This window comes from Panthera tigris, chromosome B3 (assembly GCF_018350195.1).
Source record: "Panthera tigris isolate Pti1 chromosome B3, P.tigris_Pti1_mat1.1, whole genome shotgun sequence".
Taxonomy (NCBI): domain Eukaryota; kingdom Metazoa; phylum Chordata; class Mammalia; order Carnivora; family Felidae; genus Panthera; species Panthera tigris.
The window spans coordinates 137365399-137379193 of record NC_056665.1 but is presented as its reverse complement, the minus strand read 5'-3'; the positions used below and the strand labels follow the sequence as shown (position 1 = coordinate 137379193).

The window sequence follows — 13795 nt, the reverse complement described above, 5'->3', positions numbered from 1 at the left end:
GCTTTTGCCGGATTTCCACGACTCACAGCCCAGTCCTGGGCAACCACCGCACACACATAAACATCCCGGGAGCGTGCGTATCACTGTAAGCAAGTAGGAACCCACCTGGGGGTGCGGCATTACGGACGGGTACTACAACCAACAGCTGAAACACCCAGTGGGAAGACTTCTATTGACCCCCCCAAACCCGTACTGAATGTTGACCACTGCTCTACTCACAATAGCCCCAAACCGGAGACGACCCAGTTGCCCTTCGGCAAGTGAGCGGCTAGACAAACAGTGGTCCGTCCGTGCCATGCAATGGAGGGGTACGAACTCTTGGTACAGAAACACTCCGGAAGAATCGCCAGTGAATTCTGCTGAGTGACAGTAGCCAATCGCCAAAGGTTACACACCGTATGATTCCATTAACGGAATGCGAATGGATTAATGGTTGCCAGGGGTGAGAGAGGGGATAAGAGTGGGGGAAACACCTGCATTCTGAGGGTGTCAGCCTCAACATCCTGGTTGTGATGCTGTGCTACGTAGGCAATGTCTTTTTTTGCAAGACATTACCATTGGCGGAAACTGGGGAAAAGGTACAGGGATCATTCAGCCTAGTTTATTACAACTGCGTAATCTACAATTATCTCCAAATCAAAGGTTTAATTAAAAAAAAAAAAAACCACTTACAGGGTGCCTGGGTGGCTCAGTCAGTTGAGCGCCCGACTTCAGCTCAGGTCATGGTCTCGCGGTTCGTGAGTTCAAGCCCCGAGTCAGGCTCTGTGCTGACAGCTCAGAGCCCGGAGCCTGCTTCGGATTCTGTGTCTCCCTCTCTCTGCCCCTTCCCCGCTCATGCTCTGTCTCTCTCTGTCTCTCAGAAAATGAATAAACGTTAAAAAAAATTTTTTTTTTAAAAACCGCTTATGGTGTTCCCAGAAGAAGCAGAAAGACTAGATAGGGTTGCCCATGGATGGGAGAAATATAGAGCAAGCCTCTTCTAGAAAGATTTTATTTTTTAGGAGTGAAGTTTGTCGATTGTACTTGACATTTTGTCTCTGTTAGTACTTAATCCTTGGAATATATTAACAGTCGTAATACGATTAAAATTCACACAGTTTTTTATTATTTTTTAAAATTTATTTATTGAGAGAGAGAGAGAGAGAATGTGTGAGCACGAGAGGGGCAGAGAGAGAGAGGGAGAGAGAGAGAGAATCCTAAGCAGGCTCTGCACCATCACTAAGGAGCCTGACTCTGGGCTCGAACTCACGAACCACGAGATCATGACCTGAGCTGAAATGGAGTCCGATGCTTAACCGACTGAGCCACCCAGGTGGCTCAGGTTTTAAACTGAGAGGAGTAACCGGGAGGTGATCCTGCTCTAACTCCCTCGTTTCCAGATTCAGAAACTCAGAAGTGGCCCAACGTTCCACAACTAACTCGCAGCATTAACCAGGACTGGGACCCAGTCATCCCAGGATCCAGTCCTGTGTTTCCAACACACTCTGTGTCTTTATTTTATAAAAGCAGCACAGTTCGTGTGTGTAGACGGGTGTCCTGAATTACTCCGGTTCCCATGCTTGGTGCCTGATAGGACTCGTGGCCCTCCAGCAGGGGTGTCCCTGCCCAGTTACAGGGTGGCTGCTGCTGGTGGGGTCAGCAACGTACTCTGAGAACGATCCAGGCTGGTGCCCCACCCCTCCCCGCTACAAGCCCATGATAGGACCAGAGTGGGAAAGACAGAAGAGCACTCAGAGAGCTGGCTAGAAAGAAAACAGAGGACGAAGCCGCTGAGAGCAGAGCCAGGATGAGAACAGCTCTCCTGCCCAGCTCAGGGCTTCTCTGAAGAGGCACCCCAGAAACGGCCACCCCCGTGCGAGCTTTTCATCGCCCCGCGGCCAATGGGACCGACTTAAGTCATCACGAGGGGAAAGCCAGGCTAGAGACAGAGAAGTGGCAACAGAGGTTTCCGGAGCGCCAATTACCACGTGGGACCCTGGGCAGGGCCCCTCCTTCCTGCCCCCTTGCCTCAGTTTACTCACTCCCACAACAAGAGGTTTGGATGAGCCCGGAGAGCCACTCCAGCTTGTGTTCTAAGCTCCTCATGGAGACCGAACACACAGACAACTAAAAATCATGCCTGCAAAACAAGACTTGTACGGATCGAGGTGGAGGTAACAGACCAGGTAACAGACCTGGATCAGTTCCCCCGGCTCAGTGAGTCGGCCCCTGCTTCCCCACGGGTGGTGGTGGCGATGTTGGCTGCAGGGAAGAGAGATGGGGGAAAGGAGCAGAAATTTCACTTTTTGGGAGACATTTTGTACGTTACACAAACAGCCCCCGCCGCCAAGTGAGTCAGAATTTCCGAATGGCATAATTTTAGGGCCTTCTTGCGGTTCCCTCTCTGGGCCACTTCTGAAAGGGAGGCCTCAGGGCGGGGTTTCCTGTGCTCAATTCCAGAGATGACAGAGGGGCTCTCCCCCACCGTCCTTTGCCAGAATTTTCTTTCCAGATCAGTTTTCGTTTCCACGAATTTCTCTAGCAGCGGGTGATGCTGAACACGAGGTGAAGGCTTCATAGCCCTCCGAGTTGCCAACTCCCCCTTTCTCCCGCACCGATTCCTCAAGGCTCTCCCCTTCGGCATGGACTACTTTGGAGTGGCCGAGGACTGCCGCAGAATTCGCGAAAAACAAGGCCCTGTTTTTCATGGCAGGCTTAAGAAAAGCAATGGGAGAGGGGCGCCTGGGTGGCTCAGTCGGTTAAGCGTCCGACTTCAGCTCAGGTCACCATCTCGCGGTGAGTTTGAGCCCCGCGTCGGGCTCTGTGCTGACTGCTCAGAGCCTGGAGCCTGTTTCAGATTCTGTGTCTCCCTCTCCCTCTCTCTGACCCTCCCCCCACTCATGCTCTGTCTCTCTCTGTCTCAAAAATAAATAAATGTTAAGAAAAAAATTAAAAAAAAAAAAAGAAAAGCAATGAGAGAGCGTTCTCACAAATCCCCAAGCCCGGTAAAGCTAAAGATAATAACTGATGACAATAAAACTACTAATATGTGCCAAGCATTTTGCAGCTTCTGGATATTTTTTTTATCACATCTATTTTCACCTGTGGAATATTATTGCTATCTCCACTTAAGAGATGAGAAAACTAAGGCTCTACGAGGTTGCATGGCTTGCTAGGGTTCATTCAGGAAAGTAGCAGAGCCGGGTCCCGAATGCGGGTCTGGAAGGTTTGAAGCCGGTGCTCTGCGCTCTCTAAGCACCTCACGGCCCGTTCAGGAGACGGCCCCCTGGACACGGAATCCTTGCACCGGGACTTCCTCCTCCCGGGGGGTCCTATCCTACTCCGTGCCTCCCTCTCCATATCCCCAGGGACTAGCACATAGTAGGTGCTCAGGAAATGTTTGATGAGAGACTGCATCGCTCTTTACCAGATCACACCATACCCGGAACAGCTCACGTGAGCCGGGTGCTCACGCCGTCAGGCGCAGAACCATTCAAGATGGATTCCTGTTATCAGGCCCATTTAACAGAAAAGGAAACCAAGAATGAGTAACGAGCAGAAAGCTGCCAACTCGGGCAGTTTGGTGCCAGGGCTTGAACTCCCTACCCCAGCTGTGCCCCACCATGGCTCACCGCAGGACGCCGACCGCTGGCGGCCAGCCGCTCTGTCTTTCCAACAGCGCCGGTGGGGCCATTTTCGCGCTCGGGCAAAGCCCCTGACCTCTGTGCGTCTCAGTCTCCACCCGAAGACAGAACCAATTAAGCTTTTCCTAATTACCCAGAAGACCTGTGCAGAGGTGTAACGGGGAGACCCACGTGAAAGCTGTGGGGGGAAAGCAAAGAGCGCTATCCAAGCACAGGCATCGCGATCGTAATTGCCCTCTGGGCCTTCCACGCGGCTGTCGTGACCCCAAGGCCGGTGTCAGCGTTTCGATGGAGTCAAGATGATAATGAGGAACATAATAAGATACCTAGAACGGGTCAAGGGGAAGCAGGGGAGAGGCCCTTTGCTGGCAAGTCCTATGACCCTGTGAATAATCATAGCTTAATGAAGGGAGTCCTGAGTCCTGCCTTAGGAGGTGTGGCTGACACTGGCATTCTAACTCCAGCTTGGTCTACCCCAGTGTTAATTCTGGCCTTTGGCATTCTTCTCCTTTGCCCTCAGTTTGGAAAAGACACACGCGCGCGTGCGCACACACACACACACACACACACACACACACCCCATGACTATCTGGTCCTGTTTTACAATTTAATCTTTCTCTTAGGACACTGATTTTTATACTGATTTATTCAACAAATACGGATACAGGAAAACACCCTCTGGGAAGCACTAGACTTGGGGCAGCTCCCTAACTCCTCAAGCCCAGCCTCCATTTCCTCATCTGCAAAATGGGCATAGCCACACTTAAGGTGCAAAGCCTGGAGTCCCCGTGGTACATAGTTCCACCAGTTGTGTCCTTAGCGGCTCTCATCCCCACCCAAGGGAGACAGAACCAATCAGGCAAAGATGTAATTAGTCTGACAAGGATCAGGGCTGGGGTGGAGAACAGTTCAAAGATCCCTGATGCGCTGGGAGCCAAAGGCACAGAGGCAGATAAGATTCAGACAGTCTGCCGTGAGGTTTAAGAGTTGGTGGAGTTGCGGATCAAACGCGGGACGGTAAGCCTGTTGGGCGGCGGTGGGGACAGAAGGGAGACACTTACCAGGGCCTTGCGGTTTGTGAGATATCCAGATTATGCCTTTAATTCACATTCCTTGGGGCTCACCCCCCCTCCCCCCTCCCCCGCAGTCGCTTCCTCTGGACATCCTCGGGGGCTCCCATCTGAGCCCGGGGCCAGAGAGATTCCCCCCCGCGGTGGCTCCGGGCACTGTGGGGTAGGAGTGGCCGGATGGGGCGCCCCCACTGTCAGGCCAGCTGATAGGTGTCACTTCCTCCTTGGATTTCGCGCCTCCGGGAGGAGTGCCCCTGCCTTTGGCCGCACCTCGGCTCTGAGGGGGGCCAGACCTGCCGGCCCCCCTCGCCTTCTCCCCAAATCTGGACGCCAGAGGATCTCCCTCCCCAGATCCAACTTTCCCCCGGGGACAGGCAGCTCCGTGCCCTCCCGAGGATGAGACCCAGGCGGAGGCAGGCGGGGGTCCGGGGATCCGGACGGCTCCTGGGCCGGAGGGGACAGCCCGGGGCGCGGAGCCCGGGGGTGAGGATGGGGAGCCCCCGCGGCGGCTCTCCTTCCCGCGGAGGGGGGCGGTCGGCGATTGGGCGCCGCGGGGCTGGGGCGGTGCGCCGGGGGCCTCCGCCTGGAGCGCGGGGCCGGGCGCGTCCTGCTCGGCCCGGCCGGGTGGCACGGCCCCGGGGCGGCTCCCGCGGCGGGTCCCCGAGGGGACTGGGCGGGGCCGGGGGCGAGTGTCCGGCCCCGCCCCGGCCCCGCCCCGCTCCGGAGCCGCCCGGGACGCAGGGAGGAGGGCGGCTGGGCCGGAGCTGCCCGCGGCGCCGCGCTCCTGCACGCTCCGGACCCGGTAAGTGGCGCGGGGCGCGGAGGCCGAGCCGGGGCCGGGAGGGTCGGGGCCGCGGCCCCCGGCCCAGCCCCGACGGGCCTCCCAGGGATCGGGGTCGCCGACAGTCGAGGGGACCTGGGGAGGCGCGCCCGGCGCGGGGGCGGGGGCCCTGGCGTGACAGCTGCGGGCGGGCGGGTATTTTTAGTTTAAACCTAACCGATCCCTGCCGCCTGCGAAGTCCCCGAGCCTTTCCGCTCCCCAAGCCTGGAGGCGCGGCCCCCAAGAAAAAGCCCCAGAGCCCTGGGCAGCGTGTCCCCGGCGGGCCGGGCGCCGCCTCCAGTCTTCACTCAGCCGCCGCTTGGGGCCAGCGGACCTGTCACCGCGGGCCCGCGCCGCCGGCTGTCCCGGGCCTGGGCAGCAATCGCGGGCATCAATACCCCCTCCTGGCGACCACGCGCTCGCTTCCTAGTGCCTGGGACAGCCCGGAGCGGGCGCGCTGGAAGTGGGGGGGGGGGGGCGAGTAACCCCGGACAGCTTCGGGTTCATTCAGACACCTCCCGGCTGTGCCGCTTTGGGCAAGACGCTCGGCCTCTCTGAGCCTCATCCCACATCTCTCAAGGAGGGCGTAGTGAGGCCAAAGATCTCTTGCGGGGCTGAGCGAGCCCCCAATGGATGCTGACCACCTTTAGCGTCTTCAGATCTTGACTCTAGACAGTGGGCCCGGTGGATGTAACCAGGCAGGCAGCCGGTGGAGGGGTGGGGGGGGGAGCCTGACATGCGAGGGAAGCATGCCCCATCCCAGGCGAGTGAGGGCAGGAGGAGACAGTGAGGGACAAGAGACTGCCCTCGCAGAAAAGGGAGTATGTCACAAAATCACTGCCATTCTGAGCTTGGCGGGACGGCCTCCTTCCTCCACCAAGAAGAGAAGAAACAGGCCCAGGGATGGGCAGCGATTTCCCCGGGGCTGCACGACTGAGAACAGAATCGGGCTCTCTGGAAGGGTCAGGCCCTGCCTCCTGCACAGCCAGCAGCCCCCAGGGGTCAGGGGCTGGGAGGCGGGAGGCACGAGCGGGTGCCACCGGGCTGTTTTTGCTCTGTTTCCGGAACCGGTCCCCAGCGGGGCTCTCTGACACGTGTGGGTCTGCACATTCCTCAAGCAGGACCTCTCTCTGCTGCCCGACAGCCGCAGCTGTGTCCAGCCTGCTGGCCCCAGGGCACCGTTTTCAGCCAGAGAGGCCTCTCTGAGGGCAGCTGGAGCGGGGAGTGGGCTGGGAACTCCTCCTGTCTTGCTGGGGGTCCTGAGGGGAGGGGTGAGGATCTGGGCTCTGGTTTCTGCCTCAGGGTGCAGGCTGGCCCCCTGCAGACACCCTTCAGGGTGAGTTTGTCTCCATGGGAACAGCCCTGTAGCACAGCTGCTTTGCATGTTCTGTTGCGGCCGCAGACCTGTCTGTGCCTGGGTGTCCCCCCACCCCCATCTCCTGATGCAAAAACCTGGGGCAGGGACAGCTGTGACTGCCGTCCTAGGGAGGTAAGACCGGACAGGTCCAGCACAACCCCCTAAAAGCCTTGGGGCCCCCGAGAGCCAAGAGGGCTGAGGGCCTTCCCGTGTTGCCTAGCTGTTGAGAATGGGGGTGGCCATGTTAGACTCCCTGGGTCCAGTCCTGCCTTGGCCTTGGCCTTGGCCATGAAAACCTCCCTTCCCCTCTCAGAGTTTCGGTTTTCTTCCCCACGAGAGGGGGAATAACCGTAGCACCCACATCGTGGGTGCCATGAGCATTCGATGAGACGGTCCACGAATAGTGTTTTGTAGGGTGCCAGGCACCGCACAGCGTTGTCACCGTGTAGGGTGACGGGACCTGGTTGGGACACCTGAGTCCCTCCCCCCTGCCCACCTCAGCTCTGCCCTTGCCTCTCTGCCTTGATTTCCCGTGTCTGTCAAATGGTGGGTGGCCCTGGATGATCTCCCTCAGAGCTTTTCCATCATGGAAAGCTGGTCTTTGAGCCAGGCAGAGACATTTGAGAGGGGTCTGCCAGGGGATCCCCTGTGTCTGTGGGCTCCTAGGAAGCATGTTCTGTCTCTCACCTCCTATGACCCCGACGAAGGCCAAGGCTGGTGCCATTGCTGGCCCATTTACGGATGAGGAGACAGATTTCAGAGGGCAGGGGTGGCTGAGTCAGGATTCGAACTCGGGGCCTTTGACTTGCTGATCTTCATTACACCACACAGCGCGTCTCAGGCAATAGAAAGAAATGATGCTAATCACCGGGCCAACAGTATGGGCGAGGCAGGATCCCGCTCATCATTAAGACATTGGCATTTGCCGGGAAGAATGGATTCTGAACTTTCTTCCCCCGTTAACGTCTGAAAGTAGCCCAGTAGGGCCACCACGAGAGGAACCTGGGAGGGGGAGATGGAAGTTCTGGAATTGTCTACTGACCCTCTCCACCCCCAGGGAATCACGACTTCAGGATTTGGGGATGATGTTCCTGGGGCTGAGCTGCCAGGAAGCACATGGGGGACAGTCCCCGCAGCCAAAGCCTCAATTTTGTCTTCTCTAAAGTAGAGATAAGAGGCCCCCTGTGGGGTTGCTGTGGGGATAAATGAGACAATTGGGGACAAGCCTCAGCAGAATGCCCCGGGGGGGGGGGGGTGGGGACACATCATAGGAGGAGTTACCGTGGTTTTATTATTCCTAATCCACCTAATGCGATTGTGACAATGTACTGTGGCCTGCACCTCTTGCCTGGATTTCTAGGCTGCAGACTCTGTGCAGGGAATCCCAGCATCTCCGAAATGCTTTGAAAGGCAGGGCACAGAGCTGCTAATTATGAAAGCTCAAAACACAAACACGAACGAGGAGTCGTTTCGCGATGCATGCACGAGAAGTCAAGCAATCGTGGGGCAGAGCTGATCATGGGGTGGGGGGGGGTTGCGTGGGCAAGAGGGGATTGGTAGGGTCATGGGGTCCGTGATAGAAGAATTTACCTTGGAACTACTGGTGACGCCGTGTAGGTTTTATGTGTGCCTCTCTATATGGAGTCTTTTTTTAAATTTAAGCAGATTTTATGAAAAGCAGGGAAATGGTAACCCCCAAATCAGGGTGGGGAAGAGGGCACGGGGTCAAAGAGGAGCCAGGTCCAGTCTCGGTGGGATCCATTATGTTTTTCTGTCGAGTGGTGCAGTCGTGGGTGCTATTAAAGTATTTTTATGCTTCATCAGTTACAAATATACATTTGTTTATACATATACATGCCTATATATTCCATTGCGTATATCAAATCTTACATGCAGATACAATTAAAAGGTAATGTGAGGGGCGCCTGGGTGACTCAGATGGTTAAGCATCTGACTTCGGCTCAGGTCACTAATCTCACCGTTCGTGAGTTCGTGCCCCACATCAGGCTCTGTGCTGACAGCTCAGGGCCTGGAGCCTGCTTTGGATTCTGGGGCTCTCTCTGCCCCTCCCTCTCTCTCTCAAAAATAAATAAACATTAAAAAAAATTTTTTTTAAAGGTAATATGAAACATTTCACAAAGCTCTCGTGGGAAATCAGACTCTTCCCACAGATTCAAGTGGTAGTCTGGCTGGATTTGATAAAACACGACAAACACAAACCCTACCGTGGGACAGACCCATGGCATCTTACGCGGAGAAATCATCTCCCTCTCTGAAGACACACGACTGGGAAATGGTGTAAACGCTCTGCAATCTCAGATTATCTATGAGAGTTTTTAAGGTCTTGGCGTGATGATTTATGCTTGTGAATCAGAAAATCCTGAAATATTTGAGCTGGGAGGAACCTCGGGTCCCCTGGACACAACCTGTTGGCTTTTGTGGCTGGTGGAAATGCCCCGGCCCAGGTCCACATCAGGCCCAAAGGTAGGGAAGACAGCTTGCTGTGCGTTGCCACATCTGAATGCCTCTCACCGCGACACCACTGTGGCAAGGGCCCCCTGGAGACAGGGCAACGGGTGGCCCTGAGATTAAACTAAGATTTCCGTTTATTTATTTTTTTACTCGTTTATTTATTATGTTACTTAAGTTCACATTTATCCGAGATTAAAGTGATCATTTTAATTGTTGAACGTGAGAAGAGAGCTGCCGCGTGCAATGACCACACGACTTCCGGAACTTACACAAACGCAAACGTCACCAAAGGACCTGCATAAGCAGTGCCCACGCTCTCCTTTCCCATGAAACCGGCCTTGGGCAGCCACTCCTATTTTTCCTGTTCTTTGTGGGGCATGCTGGATATATTTAGAAGTTATCAGGACAACTTAACCACTACGGGTATGGTTATTGCCATTTTGCATCTGGGGAAACAGGGTCAGAGAGGTTGAAGGCCTTGCCCCAAATCCCATGGCAGGTGAATAAGTGATGGGGCGGGAGCTTCACCCAGAGGATGCGTTGAAAAGACGGGAAGCTTTTTTTGCGTGTGCTGTGCTGTGAACGCAGCCTTCGCTCCTCCGGAGCTGCAGTCCCTGTCGTCCCGGCCCAGCTGGCAGGTGGGGGGGACATGCCCTTGTCCAGGGTCGTTGGGTGGTTTCTGCCCAGCTGTCAGATCACAGGAGGCTCTCGAGCCGGACGGGTCTAACCGCCACACCTTCTTCCTTATGACGGAGTGGGGCAGCGGTGCGCTGAGATTTGGGGAACCCATCCCACTTGGGGCCCTGGTGCTTTGAATGCTCGCTTCGATTCCTGGCCACCTGCCTTCTGCCCAAATCCAAGGTGTTCTTTGGGTCTTCCCTCTGCAGAGATAGCTGTCCCGGCCAAAGGGTCTCAGAGCGCCGGATGCCCCAGGACTGATGCATTTGGTGGTGGTTCTGATGCGCGTCGGGCACGGAGACAGCGGTTGTGTCCAGCTTGTGTGCTCCCTTGGGGAGTGGAGACCTGGGGCCGGGTCCCCCTGCTCTGTGTCCTGTGACCCCATTTTTTTCCTAAACGGTATTTTTTTTTAATGCTTATTTTTTGAGAGAGGGAGAGAGAGAGCGAGGGCGGAGGAGGGGCAGAAAGAGAGGAGACACAGAATCCGAAGCAGGCTCCAGGCTCCAAGCTGTCAGCACAGAGCCCGATGCGGAGCTCGAACTCACAAACCGCGAGATCATGACCTGAGCCGAAGTCAGACGCTAACCGACAGCCACCCAGGCGCCCCTTTGTGACCCCATTTTTCACGTGCCTGATGGGGCTGGTGCTACCTCCCCGTAGGGCAGGGCTTAGGACCCGCGGAGACAGAACTGCACAAGTCGGGCATCTTTTAGACGCTGGGAAACAAGCCCTCAGTGTATGTGCCTGCGGGGAATGTGTGTGCAGTGTTCTCGAACTGACAGCTGCAGCGGAGAATAAGAGAATGCCAGAGCCAGCCGGAGCCTTGGATTCCTCTCATCTGAGCCTCTATTTTTACCCCTGGGGAAACTGAGTCTCCGCAATTAGAAGTGACCGGCCCAGGGGCACCTGGGTGGCTCAGTCGGTGAAGCGTCCGACTTCGGCTCAGGTCACGATCTCACGGTCCTTGAGTTCGAGCCCTGTGTCAGGCTCTGTGTTGATATCTCAGAGCCCGGAGCCTGCTTCGGATTCTGTGTCTCCCTCTCTCTCTCTGCCCCTCCCCTGCTCATGCTCTGTCTCTCTCTGTCTCAAAAATCAGTAAAAACATTTTAAAAAAATTTAAAAATAAAGAAAGGAAGAAAGAAATGACCGGCCCAGGTCTCTCTGTGGTGCCTCGGGGCCAACCTGGGATCTGCGATGGTGTCTGCTGGTCCTCGGCCAGCATTCTTCCCTCGCAGCCACCTTCCCTAAAAGTCTGTTTGGTCTGTATTCATGCCTGACACAATGCGGGCTGGTCACGTGATGAAAATGGGGAGGCTTGTCTTTGGGGTCGGGCCCTCCCACTCATCACCAACGCCTAGATAGAGTAGGTGGGTCCCTGTGGCCACTGGCGGGGCTCTAATTAAGCCAAGAGTTTTATTTGAGGTCTGAAAAGGGCTGAGCCCCTCCCGAGTGACATTTGCTGAAATAATACAGCAGGCTGACTCACTGGGGTAGCCTCTTTCCTTGTTGTTTCAAAGAGCTGGCTCTTCTGTGATGATGGGAGGTGCTGGTAGTTCCCCAGGCACCTCGACCTTCAACCTGGGCCAGTCTCAGGCTTCCTGCCCTTCAGAAGGGGAGGCCGGAATGAGGAGAACTCTAAGGTGCCTTGAAGTCTGGATGTTCTCTCATCCAAGAACCACGGCCTCAAAGTAGGTGTTTGGGGCCTCAGTCTCTCCCGATGGCCATGTGCCACCCTTGGGAGAGGCCAGCTCACTTAAGGGGGTGAGTCCCTGCCTGTCCCCTCCAGTGGGTCCCGCCTGCCCTGAGGAGGAAGTCCCAGACCCCCAGCCTCCCCTGCTGGCATTTCATGCTTTCTACCACCTGGTCCCACGAGGCCGCAAACTCATCCTGGTCTTTCCCACCTCCAGACCTGCGCTCCCGCTGTTACCTCTGTCAGACGGTGCACCTGCCCCCCCGCTCCTCCCCGCCAACCCCTGCTGCATATCTCCTCCTAGAAGCCTTCCTCCGGCAACCCAGTGGGGTCGCTGGTTTGTTTTCCAGTATACTTTCCACTCATTTCCGTTTTCGTGTCTGATTCCCCACTAGGTTGTGACCTCCTGGAGGGCAGGGATACAGGATTTTTCCTTCTGTCATGATTACTGTCTCACGAACAGGCTTTACACTTTAAAATCAGATCTCGCGAACGGCAGGGGGGCTGTGTCGCCCCAGCGAGCACCCCTGAAGGAAGTGGACGGGACAGATCCTGGTGATCACAGGACACGGAGGGGAAAAGTGGGCTCCAGAGTCATGAACCAAGGCTGGGGAGAGAAGGGGGGGATGCTTGTCACCTCCCTTTGGGGTCCTCTTTGGAGATTGCCCTTCTGGAGAGCTGTCCCTTTTCCGGGGCTCCCCGGGGCCGGTGCTGGAAGTTGAGGACCTCCCTTTGCCTGTCTGGGACTCAGGTCTCACGTCCATTTCTTCTCCGAGGACGCTGGGCGCCTCCCCCCTCAGGCCTGCCTTCTTGCCCTTCCTCTGCCTACAGACTGCACCCCCGCCCCCCTCAGGGCTTTCTGACGCTGCAAATGCTCATCACTGAGATCCCGAGTCCCCGTCACAGGCCACTGGAGCACCTGTCCTCGCGCCCTGCCCTATCGCCCTGTTTCACTGTCTGTCTGACACTTGCCACCAACTGAAATGATCTTACGTGTCTGCCGTCTGCTCTTGGGTTTATCATCCGTCCCCTCCGCTAGTACGGACACTCCCTGAGCGCGGGGATTTTTTCCGTCCCCAGAGCCTGGCCGTAGTAGCTGCCGAGTCCATATCTATGGAATGAAAGAAGGGATGAATGAAAGTGTAAACTGATGAGGAGGACTGGCTGCCACCTGGGGCGCCTCGCGTGCTTTAGCCTGATGGCTGGCGCCCCTCGGTACTCAGTACTCGGTACTCGGTACTCGGTACTCGGTAGGGAACGCTAGTGTTGCTTGAATGCCCTCTGCATCTTCCCCTTCAATCCTCAAGACAGCTCAGGAGGAAGGCTCTGCTAGTCCCATTTTACAGAAAGTTTCCACAACCCGCCCTCAGCAGGGGATTGGAATTTAGCTCCGATGATCTGATCCCACAGCTCATGCAGGGAAACCACCAGTGTCCCCTGGCCTCTCCATGTTCTGTGCTAGGAGCGCACTGGGCAGGACGTGGTGAGTCAGACCCAGACTTCGGGTCTCCTCCCCCAGCATCTAGTTCTTTCTCCGCAACCCCCAGTGGCTCTCGCACGGACAGGCCGTTCCTCACAGGAAATCCTTTCTGTGTGGCCAATATCACACGGGGCACAGTTTCCCAGAGCGGGGACCCACCCTGGAGCGCCCTACCCTCACCGCCCTGACCACACCCTTTTCTCGAGTGGTTCCAGGGAAGTCTGCGGGCTCTGTCACTCGCTGCGGAGAGCGTGGTGACCACAAGCCGCGGTTGTAGGCTGGATGAGAGCCAGTCGGGGCGGCCAGGTTAAATTCCTTCACTCAGGACTGGGCAGCAGTGGAGTCTGGCTTATGTAATTTGCCTGTTTATCTGTTTGCTGATTTCAAATTCAACTTCGCTCAGGGATAATCTTAGAACATGAGTTTTTACAAAAATTCCATCTTGTGGGGTTGTCTTGTCCCCACTTCCTTCTGGGTGGAAGCACCTGGATGCCTGGGGGTGGGGGCATATGCTCCCAGCAGTCTTTACTTATGGATATGCTCCTTTGGGGAGGGGGGTGGTGGCCCCATAAGTCCCTGCCCTTGTCCCCTGTAGGTAGCAGCGG

At 56.2% G+C, this 13795-nt stretch overlaps 1 protein-coding gene across 3 annotated transcripts in view; it reads left to right on the top strand.

Moving 5' to 3' along the window:
- The first annotated feature begins 5425 nt into the window (after positions 1 to 5425).
- Positions 5426 to 13795, top strand: part of SYNE3 (spectrin repeat containing nuclear envelope family member 3) — an 88880-nt gene continuing 80510 nt past the window's right edge. For all 3 annotated transcript variants that reach the window (XM_042990474.1, XM_042990471.1, XM_042990475.1), the window contains exon 1: positions 5426 to 5495. The gene's annotated coding sequence lies outside the window, so the exon portion shown is untranslated. The remainder of the gene's footprint in view (positions 5496 to 13795) is intronic.